The sequence below is a fragment of the Protopterus annectens genome, chromosome 11.part0 (assembly GCF_019279795.1).
Source record: "Protopterus annectens isolate FY-2018-M chromosome 11.part0, PAN1.0, whole genome shotgun sequence".
NCBI classification, from domain to species: Eukaryota; Metazoa; Chordata; order Ceratodontiformes; family Protopteridae; genus Protopterus; species Protopterus annectens.
In genome coordinates this window covers 699,051,977-699,067,692 of record NC_056745.1, presented here as the reverse complement: position 1 = coordinate 699,067,692, position 15,716 = coordinate 699,051,977, and positions in this window count along the sequence as shown.

Here is a 15,716-nt window from a genome sequence, read left to right as displayed (position 1 = left end):
ATCTTTATTTATGAGGTCCATGATGATCCTTTCCATAGCTTTGCAGACCAAGCTAGTCAGGCTTATGGGGCAATAGTTTCCAGGATCCGTTGAGGCACCACCTTTATGGAGAGGGACCACTGTTGCTGTATGCCACTCTTTGGGCACATATCCTGCAGTAAGGCTGAGATTGAACAGTAGTTTTATGTTTGGGTTTAGCTCTTCTTGGAGTTCATCTAGGACACAGCCCGGGACACCGTCTGGTCCCATTCAACATGCAGTAACAGGATCATTTTGAAGGGACTCTAGACTTGTCCAGACAATGGAAATGATATTTGAGCAGGCTAAGCACTTAATGACTAGACAGTTTGACTAGTTCCCTGGGTTGGTACAATGAACGAATGCCAGATACATGACATACAGCCTGCCCAAAGACCCCCCCCCAGCCATTCAGGTCCCATGTTTGTGCCCTGCTCCAACCCTCCTTCAACATATTTTTATTTTAAAAATGTATTTTTTCTTTCAAACTGTACCAAACAGTTGCTTCAGTATACACCCTGCCTGCACAAAGCACTACAACAGTCATGTTATAGCTTTAAAAAAAATCTTTTTAAACTGTAGAAAACAGTTGCTACAGTTTATACCCTGCCTGCAGGGAGTGTGCTCAAGTTGTAGTTAAAAAAAAATATTTTTTACTTCTTTTAAACTGTAACTAACTGCTTACTATGAAGTAGCAAGCACTTACTACAGTTTAGACCACAGACAGAGCGCTACAACATGCAAATTTGACTGCAAATGCAATACTGTCATTTAAAAGCTGGTATTGCATTAAAGAGAGATTGGTGACTGATTGCGACCCTCCCCTCAACACTTTACACTGGTAGTACTTGCCTCTCTCGCCCTGCCCTAGATACACTGTTAGCTGAAGTGGGTCAAAGGGGGCAGCCACCAGAGGTGCAAATGTTTATGGGGTGTGATTGGATGATTGCAATTGGTCTTTAGTGCAAACTTGCATTTATAAATCTTGGTTTTATGCATTTATGGTCAAAATTAAAAACTGTAGTGCTCAGTGTGTGGTCTAAACTATAGCAAGTGTTTGCTACAGTTTAAAAATAGAATTGTTTTCTTTTTTCCTTTTTTTGTTGCAAAAAAACTCAGAGCTGTAGCACTCTGGGCACGGTATAAATAATTGCTACATTTAGTACACCTTAAAAGAAGAAATACTTTGTTTTTCTCTCTTTGAGTTCTGAGAAGAGCTTTTTTTGGAGAGGGAAGCAAGATCAAGGGAAGGCACTGGACATTAAAATACCTGGCTACACCTCTGGTCACAGCGCTATGTCAAGGAGCTCTTCACCAGCTCTCTCAGGGTTACAGACTGGTGTCATTAGCTAGAGTTTGTGTGGGTAGCCTGCATCACTTGGAAAACATAAGATGGAGGGGAAACATAACAAAACAGACAGATTTTGCAGCACGAGTCTATATTAAATAACTGAAGAGGTGTTTCAGTGAACACCTCTTCAGCGACACATAATGAACGAATGCACTAAACCACAATCATTCAGAACAGCAATTTCTTTCCTCAGGAAAGAAATCGCTTGGCCATCCCCATAAGTTTACCATTTTCCCCACTGTAGTGTTATCACGAAGTTGGTATATTTAGTTAGGGGTGTGTGGGAGGCACAGCCCCCCAAGTTGGGGGTGTCAAGGGTGGAGCCCCCCACTTTATGTTTCTAATGATGTTTTTTTTGTTTTTAGACAAGCGATTTCTTTCCCAGGGAAAGAAATCGCTGATGTCAGCATTCGCAGTTTTGTGATTTTGCTGTTTGTGTCAACAAAGAGGTGTTCAATGAAACGCCTCTTTGGTTATTTAATATAGACCCTTCAGCACTACCTATGTCTCTGTATAGATACAGAAATAATTATGGTTTAACAATATTATGATAGTTTTTACTTAGCAGCTATGTGGCCAGAAGCAATCTTACCATTCAGGAAGGGGCTGTGCAATAAGCTTGTGTGCCAGATATGAGAATCATGGGAATTACCAGGATGCTGGCCAAAACACTGATGATCTACCCTCATGAGTCACATGCTACATGGTAGTTGACAGACTTCTAGCTCTTTTTGTTCTGCTACAACTTCCCCCATTGCCAAGCCGGGGGCCCTTATAACAATTTGGGAGCAATCTTTCACACCAAGCACCGGAAAGCATGTCTTTCTGTAGAAGGCACACATGTTACTGGATCAGTCCCGAAGTGACATTAGGAAACAGATCTGCTCATCCACATGTGCCATGAGTATGTTGAGAAGTGCTGCAGTATCTTTGAGGCAGAAGCCTGTGAGATACCCAATGTGACCCCAGTTTGTCTCTGAAAGGCTCCATAACAGGTATAATGAGGACTACACATACCTTTGCATCCACAGATACAGGAAGACCATGCATTCCCCAGTGTTCCAATTTTTGGGACATACAAACTCACCAAAATCTTAATATGTTTCCATCCACTCTAAACCTGTTCAATAATTCATGCTCTGTAATGCTGAGGTGAGTAATCTTTTCCCTGTATCTCCTTCTCCTAGCAAGCATTACACTGTGCATTGGGTTTTGGTACAACTGAAATGAGCAACTCATTTGGGATATAGCTAGACTGGCAGCAAAAGCAAGCATCTTCACTGATTGAAAAGTGGAGAGAAAAGGCACAGATTTGCTTTTTAAAACCCACCTGGGCACAGTGTGCTTGTACTTAAATGACTATGAATCACATACATAAGATAGTCACACATTTTTCAAACAGTCCTCATCTACATTTCATCATTCCCTCATTTACATAATTATTTTCTCAAACTGCTTCTAACAACTGTACTTAGTGCAGCAACTGTCTCTGAATCATGTCTAAGGTGCCCTTGTTCACAAACCACCCACTTATGTATAATGACTATGAACACCATCCTCTAAATTTTAACTCAGGGCAAGCTATGGTTGGCAATAGCAAACAGTACTTCTGAGGAATACACTCGACTTAGCAGTAGATCTGAAAGTGCTGAAGCCAGCCAGATTTGGGTACCACAAAGTGTGGTTTCACCAGGTTCGCAAACGATAATTAAAACATTTTTTGAAGGAATTGTGATGTTCCAGGTTCCGTGGGAATCAGGCAACCCTGGCTAGCTTTGGTGTCAAAGCCTGTAAATGATATGTGGAGGTTGTTCTTAAAGGATGACCTCCACATATCATTTACAGGCTTTGACACTAAGGACAACCTCCACTTATCATTTACAGATCTATGTTTAACCATCGAAGTCTACAGTCATTAAACATATGATTGAACACTAGACATAGAATGTTCAGTCATCGAATGTTCACTTCAGTGAATGTGTGAGACAGAGAAAGTAACTAGTTGCCCAACATTTCTTCATCAAACACACTGCACTATTTCAAACCTATGCAGCCCCCACCCTCTAAATATATATATATATATATATATATATATATATATATATATATATATATATATATATATATATATATATAACCTTCGATGGTTAAACACAGACCCATCATTTACTGGCTTTGACACTAAAGCTAGCCAGGATTGACTGATTCCCAAGGAACCTGGGACATCACAATTCCTTCAAAAAAAATTTTAGCTTAGTTTTTGCAAACCTGGTAAAACCACACTTTGTGGTACCCAAGTTCGGCTGTCTTCTGCACTTTCACAACAAGGACCTGAGAAAGCCATTTTGACCACTGGCACTCTAGGAGGTTCCAGAGGTTTTAACCCAGGACCCGAGAAGCCTGCTTTTAAATATGGAGAACTCTTGGTTTATCCAAATTGGATACAGTTCAAAACGTCCTTTTAAGGATGACCTCCACATATCATTTACAGGCTTTGACACCAAAGCTAGCCAGGATTGACTGATTCCCAAGGAACCGGGGACATCACAATTCCTTAAAAAATTTTTTTAGCTTAGCAGTAGATCTGAGCAGATAGAGAGTGAATGAGAGAGAAGGCATTTTCCAACAATGAATCATACTAAATCTGTTTTACCTTATCTTTTATAGAAGTCTTAACTGATCCAAAATATCCCAGCATTACTTATCCTGGCATGCATGAACCTTTGATTCACACTAGGTAGTGAAGCATTAATAAACACCCTTTTTATTTAGGGACTGAATTATTCCCTTGCTCATCTGTAGGAAAGATATGTTCCCATTAAATAAACAAAGCAGCATGTCAGCCAGAAATGGAGCAAGGGTAGGCTGAAAAGCTCAGCTCACCATATGAGAGGGTGGAGTTTTTTTGGTCTCATGTAGAGCATGAGAGTGTCAGGTATCTGGCAGTCCTCCCTCCCCTTAATAGAAAATGATGGAGCAGACTGAAGAATGGGCCTTTTTTGTTAGCAGTTACTGCAGCCATTATAAATCTGTATGTGCAACAGGCTCTCTTACAAGGTGCTGTAGTTACACAGACTAGAATGCATAGGGTGTTCAGACCACATTTGAATTACCATGGACTACATAAAATAGAAATAATAAAGTACTACAGGGGTGGACAGGGATACTATACAATCTGCTGTCCTCACCTGAGGCTAAGAGGGAATAATGCAGAACCTATCCCAGTGGAAAATAAGGTATGTGTAGCTTTATGTATATTAGCTACAACAAATTTTCAATGACTCATGGGGGACACAGTGGGGTGTCACAGACCTCTGCCTCAAGAATACTCAAACAATTCCTCAATGCAATGCTGCAACATGTGGGGGAATATATCTGCTTTCAGCCTACCCCAGAAGAGAGAGCAACCACCATGCAAAATTTCTATACCATAGCCCATTTGATAGAGGTAATGGGGGCCACTGTCTGCACCTACAATGAAATAAAAGCCCAACCTGATAAACTAGGAAGGAGGTACATAAACAAAAAAGGTTGTCACTCCATCAACTGTCAGGTGGTCTGTAATATGCAAGGTATTTTCTATAATGTGTCTGCAGGTCACACTGGCACTTTTCATGACTTCCACAAATGGAACACCTGTGACCTGTACCTGAGGTTTTCAAGGGGCAAGTTTCCACATGGACATTTAGTGGGGGATGCAGGATATGTAGTAGAACCCTGGCTCATGACTCCTATGAAAAACCCACACAATCCCACTGAACAAGGTTATAACACTGTACATGCACAGACTAGAAACATAGAGAGTGCATATGGGCTTCTCAAATCATCTTGCTGCTGTCTAGATACCTCTGGAGATACCCTGCAATATGACCCCATCACCTAAGCCAAAATACTGACTGTCTTACATAACATTATACTCAGAAAGCAGTAGCAGTTATAGATGAGGGGTCAGATAAGGAACCTCTGACGGGGGTGATAATGGCAGATGGAGGTGTGCACACTACACCGTGGGAGTGGCTAAAATGCAGTGAACAGCACACACATGCACACACTTAATAAAAAAAACTGAGCTAAGCACATACAAACAATAACACTGATGCATGCAAACATATTAGCCTTTGGTTAGCCATGCAATGGCTGGCTACTGTGAGCATCAGACATAGGCAACCCCCAGGCTACAATGTTCTCAGCAGCTGTAACAAAGGTGAGTGATGAACCTGTAATAAACAGATAATGCTTACCCATGTTTATATACTGTACTTTGGTAAAATCCATTTATGATTATCTATACAGCAATGTGATAAGTACTATCTAAGACTGATATATGCACTAAATACAGACCAAACCAACTATGATTGATTCAAATGGAACACAGATATTTTACTTGCGTATGTATTATGTTTCCACTCTCTGCATCAATCATAGGCAGCCTCATGTTAAACAAATCCAAAAGGGGAGGGCAATGTCAGCATCATCTGCATATCTATAAACCCTATGACTACAAACAAAGAGAGAATTAATTAAGACACAAATGGTAAATTACAATCCAACTGTATAAAGAAAAAGGGTATTTGCCAAAACATGCATTACCTGCTCACTGTTTTGTATCAGGCATAAGCAGCCCATGTCAGACACCCCTGCGGGAGTCGGAGCAATCTCAGCATCATCTGCACAAAGGGCCGAGCAAGCTATACTACATAAGTAGTGTTACTGTACTGCTACTAATACTACTACTACTGCTACTACTACTACTATCAGTACTGCTGGTAATACTATTACTACAACTACTATTACTACAACTACTATTATGATTACTACTACTATTACTACTACTACTGCTACTACTACTATAGCTATGTAAAATAGATGGAACGATCTTAAAAGTGACTGGTCTAAATCATATTCACCATACCTGTATTGGATGACCAATTACAGTTGTATTTTATTTAAGCAAATGACTGTCCCATGTCTTACTACGATCTGAGGAAGAATAATTCGAAAGCGGTTATCGTTTATCGAAAGAAAGGGACTTTATTTTTTGTTTTGTTTTTAATCTTTTTCCATTAAATTCTTTTAAGAAAGCTCCTTCATTTTCATGGACCTTTTTTGAGTGTTACCTGCATCCAAACAAGACGTTAGCCTTGATGAATTTACTGTCGTTGTTTTGCTGCTATTTTTCTTTAGGCAGTTCACCGCAGCAGAGGGGAAATTTATTTTTTGCACTTATTCTCACTTATTTCCCACTGCACATGGCTGACGAAGCAACCATTTCCAGGAATAAAGGTAATTTCGCCAATCTGGACTTCATCCATGGTACAAATACTGATAATGCAGAAACCAGCTTGAATCCTTTACTGAATTTACAGTTTGATTTAAATGATGCAAGTGCAACTAATAATACAACTGAAGGTATGGATAATTCCAACTTCGATGCAATATTTAAAGATGTTGAAACTGTAGCATTTAAATTAAAAAGACTAACCTGGCAGCGATACCATTTAGAAGCATGTCTGCACCACCAAGTCATAGCTAGGGGCATGCGGGTTAAATGTATGCCGAGTTATGGGAATCAGCATTCTGCTCTGTTAGCAAGCTGGCAAGCCATCAATCTCGAAACTAGTTTTCGATACATCAAGCTTCTTTTAGAATATTTCAAACCAGAAGAAGATAAAATTGCACAACAGATAAAAGAGAAACAAGCTGAATTAGAAAATGTGAATCTAACTTCATACCAGATAAATAAATTGGAAATTCTGCAGTTCAATATAAATATTTATGAATCCAAAATAAAGGAACAGAAAATTAAAAAATTAAATAGAGATGTACTGGACTTCAAGCAAGGGCAGATCTTTGAATGGCCAAGAGAAGAATATACAGGAGAACAGAGGTTCCACTCTCTACCTAATAAAATAACTAATTTTGTATCAAGTAATGTGAACCCTGCAGCCATATCATGTACAGACGATGAGATTCAACCTACCAATCATGTTTTACAAGAACAACAAATTGATGTCTTGGAAACCAATATAGGGAATACACCAGGACTTGCCACTTCAGGGGCCATACCTAAGAAAAATGGCACACATCTCCCTTTAACTACAACTTTACCGATTTTTTTGAAACAAAATCATTACAAGAATCACAGATCACAAAGTCAAGATCGGAAGAGGAAAAAAAACACTTATGTAAATGATTCACTGGTAGTCAACATCTCAAAGCATGTTTTAACATCTGCCGAGCAGTCAATTTTACAAAAAGGTCTGACCTTTATTCCTGCCTTTAGGTCAGACTTAAATGAATTTGTCATTGATTTAAAATGCTTTGGATGGAACGTGACATTGAGGAGTATATTTGGGAACAAACAGGAGCATAGTAAAAAATTAAAGAAGCCTAGTACTTTTGTACCTGTCAGTCATCCGGCAGTTGAATTATTTACCAGACTCTGCAGTAATGAAGTTGAAAAGTTGAGAATGGATCCCCATACTAAACATTATAGGAATATTACATTTGCAGAGAAAGAAGCAATATACTACTTACAGCATAATAATGATATTATTTTAAAACCAGCTGACAAAGGCGGAGCCATAGTGGTTATGGATTCCTCATGGTATTCAAGTAGGATGGAAGATATGTTAAAAGACTCTAAAACATATATTGAAGTAACATCTTCTGTGATAAATCAGGCTATATACAAAGTGAATTCTTATTTGAATGATATGATCTTACAAAGACAAATTGATATGGAATTGTTCAACTTTTTAGATGTTACCAAGCCTACCATTCCAAGCATCAATGGACTTCCTAAGATACATAAAGATATCTCAAATCCACCATTACGTCCTATAGTTTCAGGACAAGGATGGGTTACTGAAAATATGTCCTTGTATGTGGAAAAAGAACTGAGAGAACTTCTGAGCTCCTATGATACAGTTCAAAAGGATACGGATGATTTTTAAATAAATTAAATATAGCCATGAAAGATAAGATCGATGACTGTGACCTCTTACTAACTACTTTAGACGTTAATAATCTTTTTACTACCATCCCGAATGATGTTGGAATAGAATCCATAAGACGAATATTATCAACAAAGAAGAGCACAACAGAAACTTGAACTATCTGTGATCTACTTGAATTAGTTTTGGAGAATAATTATTTTGTATATGGTGAGAAAAGCTATTTACAGAAATGGGGGGTTGCCATGGGCACCCCCTGTGCTAATAGTTATTCGAATTTAGTCCTAGTAGAATGGAAACTACAATATGTCCTACATTCAAACAATCCATGGTATAATAATATTTTATATTATGGACATTTTGTTGATGATTTATTTATCTTATGGAAAGGAACTGTGGAGCAATTCCAACAATTCCACAGTTATTTTGATTCCACTACTTCTTTTTTGACATTTACATCGAACTATTCAAGACGAACAGTAAGTTTCTTAGATGTCAGCGTTAAATTTAATGAGACAGGAGACCTGGATATTGAATTACATAGGAAAAGCACATGGAGGAATCATTACTTGCTGAAGAGCAGTATGCATCCTAGACACATTACAAAAAATATTATGAGTAATGAAATCAATAGGATTCATAAACGCTGCAACCAAGAAACCACACATAATGGAGAGATACAACTCTTGCAAAAAAATCTTAAAGAAAGAGGTTAGAAAGAACAAGACTTAAAGCCCATAAACAGAGAATGAAGAGATGGACATACGCATGAAAACACAACAACTAGATTTCTTTTAACTTATAGTACCGATAACCAAGTTCAACAAGTGATAAAACAGTTTTGGCCGATTCTAACACAAGACCCACAGTTAAAAGATATAGTGGGTGATAGACCACAATTTAGTTATAAAAATAAGAAGAACATAAAAAGACTGCTGTGTACTAATCATCAGAACAGAAATTCAATAAAAGACCGGAAGGGTACCTTTATGTGTGGTAATTGCAACATTTGTTCTTTTATAGACAGCAGCAATCAATTTGAACATCCAAGAACCCACAGAAAATATATCTTTGATGTTAAAGCAACTTGTACAACCAATAATGTCATTTATTTGGCTACATGTAAATTTTGCCAATCTTTCTACGTTGGTAAAACCAACCAGATGCTTAAAAAACGAATACAAAGACATCAAAGAGACATTATCAATAAAGATGTACATAATGCTTTGGCATCTCACATTGATATGAATAGAGGCCATTCATTTCTATTTAAAGTTATTGAGACCATATATGTTGGCTCAAGAAAAGGAGATATTGAAAATGTAACTGAAATAAGAGAAACTAAATGGATAATTAATTTAAGAGCTGACCAGTATCCAGGATTAAACAGATCAACCATAAAGTAACAGTATAACCATATAGACTACTGGTTTTGTATAGAATGATCTTACACAGCTGGACCTTATATTTTTTACAACAGGAAAATTCATTACTTTAAAGGAGACCTATTATTGATCGATCAAGCTCTGTATCCATCGTAGGATCCTTTATAGAAATGTGTTACCTTGAAAAAGGCTGTAATGTTTACTTGTGTTGACTTTTCCCAGTGATGCAAACTAGCTATTGAACTACATACTAATAGTGAGATCTCTTAACTTTGGATCATCAGCGGCGAAGTGCCGTCATTTTTCTACACAGGTACCTTGTGTATTGGATGTAACTGTTAAACTGTGAACATCTCTTGGATTAGTTAAATGGTGGAAAATGAACATAAGTTTTCCAAAAAAGGGGATGACCCGTGAGAGATTAGTATTGTTTTTTTGAAGGAGACTAAAGTACTTGCTCGTGCTGATTTTGCCGGGTAATGCGAACTGGCTATTGAAATTATTCTAAAGGTGACCTATCATAGATTGATCATACCTCGCATTCATCATGGGATCCTCTGCAGAGGGGGAAGGTTAGCCGTGATGTCTTGAAAGAATTTGCAGTGTTCACTTGTTTTGATTTTGCCAGATGATGCCAGTTGGCTGGTGGGCTGCGTATATCAGCAGTGACAGGTGATTTTTCCATTTTGGGGGTCTTGATTGGCTACCTATATTCGATGGTTTCCCTTTTTGGTTGACGAGAAGTGGGATGTGATCGGCAATTTGGCCTTGCGTTTATATATTTTTTATGATATATGAACCAACTAAATAATCATTCCTAAAATATTATATAAGAAGAAATTAGATCTATTAACATGGGTTTATTAACGGCGAAGTGCAAAAGTTTCTTCACACAAGCACTTCATATATTGGATGCAACTGTTAAGTATGACCATGTTTCAGATCAGTAAAAATATGGAAAACTGATATAAGTGCCCTAAAAGAATATGACTTGTGATAGAAACATCAGGATTTTGAATGAGACTGAAAAACTCGCTTGTGTTGATTTTGTCACGCTGTATGAACTGATTATATTACACTGAATGTGATTGGCGATTTTTGCATTTTAAGAGATGTGATTGGTTATTTATATTTGACAATTTTTCTTTTCAACTGACGTGAAGAGAAATATGACTGGGGATTTGGTCCTGTTTTTACATTTTTTATGACATAATAATAAAATTAATGCTTATGTCATTATGCCAACGCTCAAGCTGATTTAGTGAAACAGCATGAAATTGCTACTGAGCTGCATTGTGATTGGCCATTATTGCATTTTGAGAGCCCCAATTGGCTATTCTTAACAGCTAATTTACATTCAAAACAGGGTTTTGATTCTCAAAGTGGATAGGAGGTGTGTCATGAATAAGTGAATGTTATTGGCTCTAGCTATGTAAAATAGATGGAACGATCTTAAAAGTGACTGGTCTAAATCATATTCACCATACCTGTATTGGATGACCAATTACTGTTATATTTTATTTAAGCAAATGACTGTCCCATGTCTTACTACGATCTGAGGAAGAATAATTTGAAAGCACTTATCATTTATTGAAAGAAAGGGACTTTATTTTTTGTTTTGTTTTTAATCTTTTTCCATTAAATTCTTTTAAGAAAGCTCCTTCATTTTCATGGACCTTTTTTGAGAGTTACCTGCATCCAAACAGGACGTTAGCCTTGGTGAATTTACTGTCGTTGTTTTGCTACTACTACTATCACTACTGCTGCTACTACTACTACAACTAATATTGCTACTACTACTATTATGATTACTACTACTATTACTACTACTACTATCACTGCCGCTGCTACTACTACAACTACTATTACTACTACTTCTATTACTATTACTACTACTACTATTACTACTGCTACTACTACTACAACTACTACTACTAGTACTACAGCTGTGACCACTACAATAAATAACACTACTGAAGTTAAGCAGACTAAAAAAGTTGAAAATGATTACTTATTCTGATGAAAACATGCCATTTGACTAAACAAGTATTAACTGGCCACTCTGTGCATCAGAGATAGACATCACTAGATTATGTCATCGTCATCATTTGCACAGTGGGGGGGGTACAGGAGGACAAGCATGACACAAAAGAAGTGTACGAGCATGTGAGAGATCAGGTCAGATCACGTATGCACTGTCAGGGCCAGTGTCTCCTCATGTGAAGAGGACAATTTTGAAGAATATTTTCTATATATGCGTGTGTGATGTAAAGTTCAATGTGATATGGACTGTGTGTGGGTCTGCAGGAATGCAGCCAAATCATTTTTGCTAGTACTATGTCCTGGCATCCTGAACAGGTATGAGCAGTGCACAATAGCCAATTCATTACTGATACCCTTGACCATGTGAAATACATCTGGCAGGAATTGCACTGCTAGTTCCTTGACCCTGGCTAGAAATCAGTGTGCTACTTATCATAGGATCAAAGGAGGTTACTAGCCTATTGGCCCTGAGGCCCTTATAAGCCTAGCCAAGAGTTTAGCCCATGTTTAGGCAAGTCAACACCCAGAGCCCTTGTCCAGCAGGGACACAGGTGGAATCCCAGGGGTGTATTTTCTGTTTCCCATTCCGTTTTCCAGGTTGTGTTTAAAAAGGGATAATGAGGTACCCTGCTTGACATGGAGAGGGAATCATTTCCACAAATGGGGGAGTCTCTGGGATACAAATCTATCCTGCCAACAAGTCCTATTGGTATCACAGGCCAGGTTGAGGTTGCGCGTATGGATTGCTCGAGTGGAGCTTGACTTGCAGATATGCAGCAGTCCCATCAAGGCAGGGTCTGAGATTACTTTGTATACCAGACAGAGATCACCTCTGAGGTGTCTGTATGAAACTGAGTAGAGGGACAAGACTTTTAGCCTATCTGTGTAGGGTAGGTGTTTGAGGTCCTGGATTCTCCTAGTGAGGAACCTCTGTGGTCTCTCCAGCTGCTGCATGTGCTTTGCAAGGTGCACGCCGAAGGGGTCATTGTACTCAATAATTGGCCTTATAAGGGAAGAATACAGGAATGTTATGACCTCTTTGTCCCTGGATGAGATACCCTTACTTATGAGGGGGGCTATGTAGAAAGATTTCCGTACAATGGAAGCAACATGATGGTCAAAAGTCAGGTTGCTATCAACCTGGGTGCCCAAATCCCTCAATACTGATTGTGTACTTAGGACATTGTTATTAATGTGATAATGTGTGGGGACATCACTCTCCCCAAAGGGGATGATGATGTATTTTTTGGCATTCAGCTTGATGCCATGTCTCTGGCACCAGTCATTTGTTTGGGTGAGACCCTCTTGGAGAATGTCCACATCACTTGGGGAATTGATGACTGCACCTAGCTTGCAGTCATCTGAAAACTTGGTCAGCCATAGCCCACTGGTTTAGACCTGCACCTCAGAGAAGTATATCCTGAATAACAGAGGCCACAAGACTGATCTGCGGTGGCTTCTACTATTTTGATTAGGTGGGTTTTATCAGTGAGACAGTTTGCTAACCATCTGGTAACATATGGATTGATGCCTAGTTGAGAGAGTTTATCTACTATGCCTGAGTGGGGAATAATTTCAAAGGCTTTGGCCAGGTCAAGCTACGTGGTGTGCACTGTCTTCCCCTCATCCATGGCTTTGGTGACTGTCTCAAAGAAGTCAACCAGATTTAACAGACATGACCTCCCCTTGACAAAGCCAAACTGTGTGGGGTTGAGTGTTTGGAGGTTGCCAATGTCCCTGTTAATGAGGTCCATGATAATCTGTTCCATGGCCTTGCAGATAAGGCTAGTTAGGCTGATGGGTCTATAATTTCCTGGATGGGTGGATGCTTCACCTTTGTCCAAAGGGATGACAGTGGCTGTCCTCCACTTGGCTGGGACAAACCCGGTACTCAAGCTTTGTTTGAATAGGGTGCCTAAGGGTGCTGCAGGTTCATGCCTGAGTTCATGTAGGATGCATCCTGGGATGCTATCGGGTCCCATGGAAGCTGTATTTTTTATTTTTGAGAGGGCACTGAGGACCTGTTCCCTAGAGATAAGGGGTGGGAGCAGGTACTGGGGATGTCCTGATTTACTGATGGGGAGGACAGAGGGGAGAAGTTTTTGCTGAATCTGTCAGCCAGTAGAATGGCTATATTTACAGCATTTGTGTATGTGGTGTCATTGACAACTAGTTCTGAACAGATCTGGGTACTTCCTTTGAGATTGTGAACATATGTGAAGAAAGCCTTATAATTGTCTCTAGTAGATGTGGCCAATTTGGACTTGAAGTTGGCTTTAGAGGATTTCACTAGTGCTCTTATTTGATTGTTCAGGCTGAGGAGAGACTGCTTCCAATTGGGCACCTGCTCTTTCTCAGTCCTGGACAACAAATTTTTTCTTTTGTTATATAGTTTATCTTTATGATGAATGTGAATGATGTCTGTTGTCAGAGCTATCGTCATGACTACATCTACAAAAATGTGGCTGACCACTTCTGGATGTGGACACATCCATCACTGACGTAGCAGTGGAAGTAATACCAATGAGGGAGTGGGATCTGGCATACCCACAGCCACGTTGGTTAACATCTGATTATGTACCAGCAGTTTGGCCTTGTGGATGCTGCCCCTCCCCTGCACACTTTCTATAAAACTTGCTAAATATAGCAGTACAAGCCCTGTAATATCCTCATATGCCCCCCCAACAAGCAGAAAAATGTATGACTACAGAACTGAACAAACAGATTTCTTGTACGTAAAAAAATGGTTTATACAACTACTAGGCAGACAGAACAGCATAAACAGAGAACCATTGCTTAATGTAACAATAACCCACATAAACTGTTACAAGTCAGACATGTCTGCACATCCTAACAATTTTGCCCAAGCCTCATGAAATACAAGTAAAGGATAACTGCAATAATAAATTTTCATATGTTCATTACAAAAACACAACTTTGCAAGGTTAAACAGCAGGGTCAGTGTTAGCATTTTGGGGGTCCCAGCAAATGTCAAGTTGGAGACCCCCTGAGTACTTCAAGTCTAAGTATCACCCTGCCTTTGCCACCCTTTGCAAATGACCTTTTAGTTCATGCTGCAAAGTTTTAGGAGTAATACACATAGACTGACAGGTAGCTACAAAGCACTTATACAACAGGCCTATGTACCACACTACTTATATTACAACAGGCCTATGTACCACACTATGTTGGCCCATCTCACAAAAGGACATTTACAGTTGCTCTTATTTAGTTGCAACAATGATATTTTACAACAGTTCTATGTACAGGGCTGGACTTAAGTAAAATGGAGCCCTAGGTACTGCCTACTCTTTCAATAAACCCCCACACTCACACATACATACAGGCACAGCCTCTAGTGTCTCCTTTGCCACTCTGCACATCATACGTATAACTTTTTTCTTCCTTTTCTCACATTTTGCCTTACTCTTTAGCTTTTTAAAGAAGCCATAACTTTCTATATGCTCTAAAGTACATTTTAAAGTTTTTTTTCTTTTTGCACAACCTTTTCATCCAATGATGGATGACATGATTAAGGAAAGAAATTCAGCATTGCTGTTTTCCTTTAGTTTTCCTTGCATCCTTTCAGCACATCTTTCCTGCCCAAGAAAACAAAGTAATAATCATTTAGAAAATAACTCAATTAAACCATGGCTTCCAGAAGCCATATTATTATAGATGCTCCGGGATTCATTTTAGAGAATTTTCCTAAAAACAATAGTGGTGTAAACAAAAATCAAGAATAAGAAAAGACTGCCAGTCTTATTTTTTTTTCAAGGAAGACATAAGTTGTGCCCAATGCTTAATGTTTAAAGCTGACAAAATAGTTGCTAATAATAAAATAAAAAGCCAGTTGTTGTGAGAATACAGAGATCCTGTCCGGGAATACTGCCTGCCTTCCTAAATCTGCAAAAAAGACAGTCACTGCCTATGCATCCCTCTGGTGTTATAGTGGGATGAAAA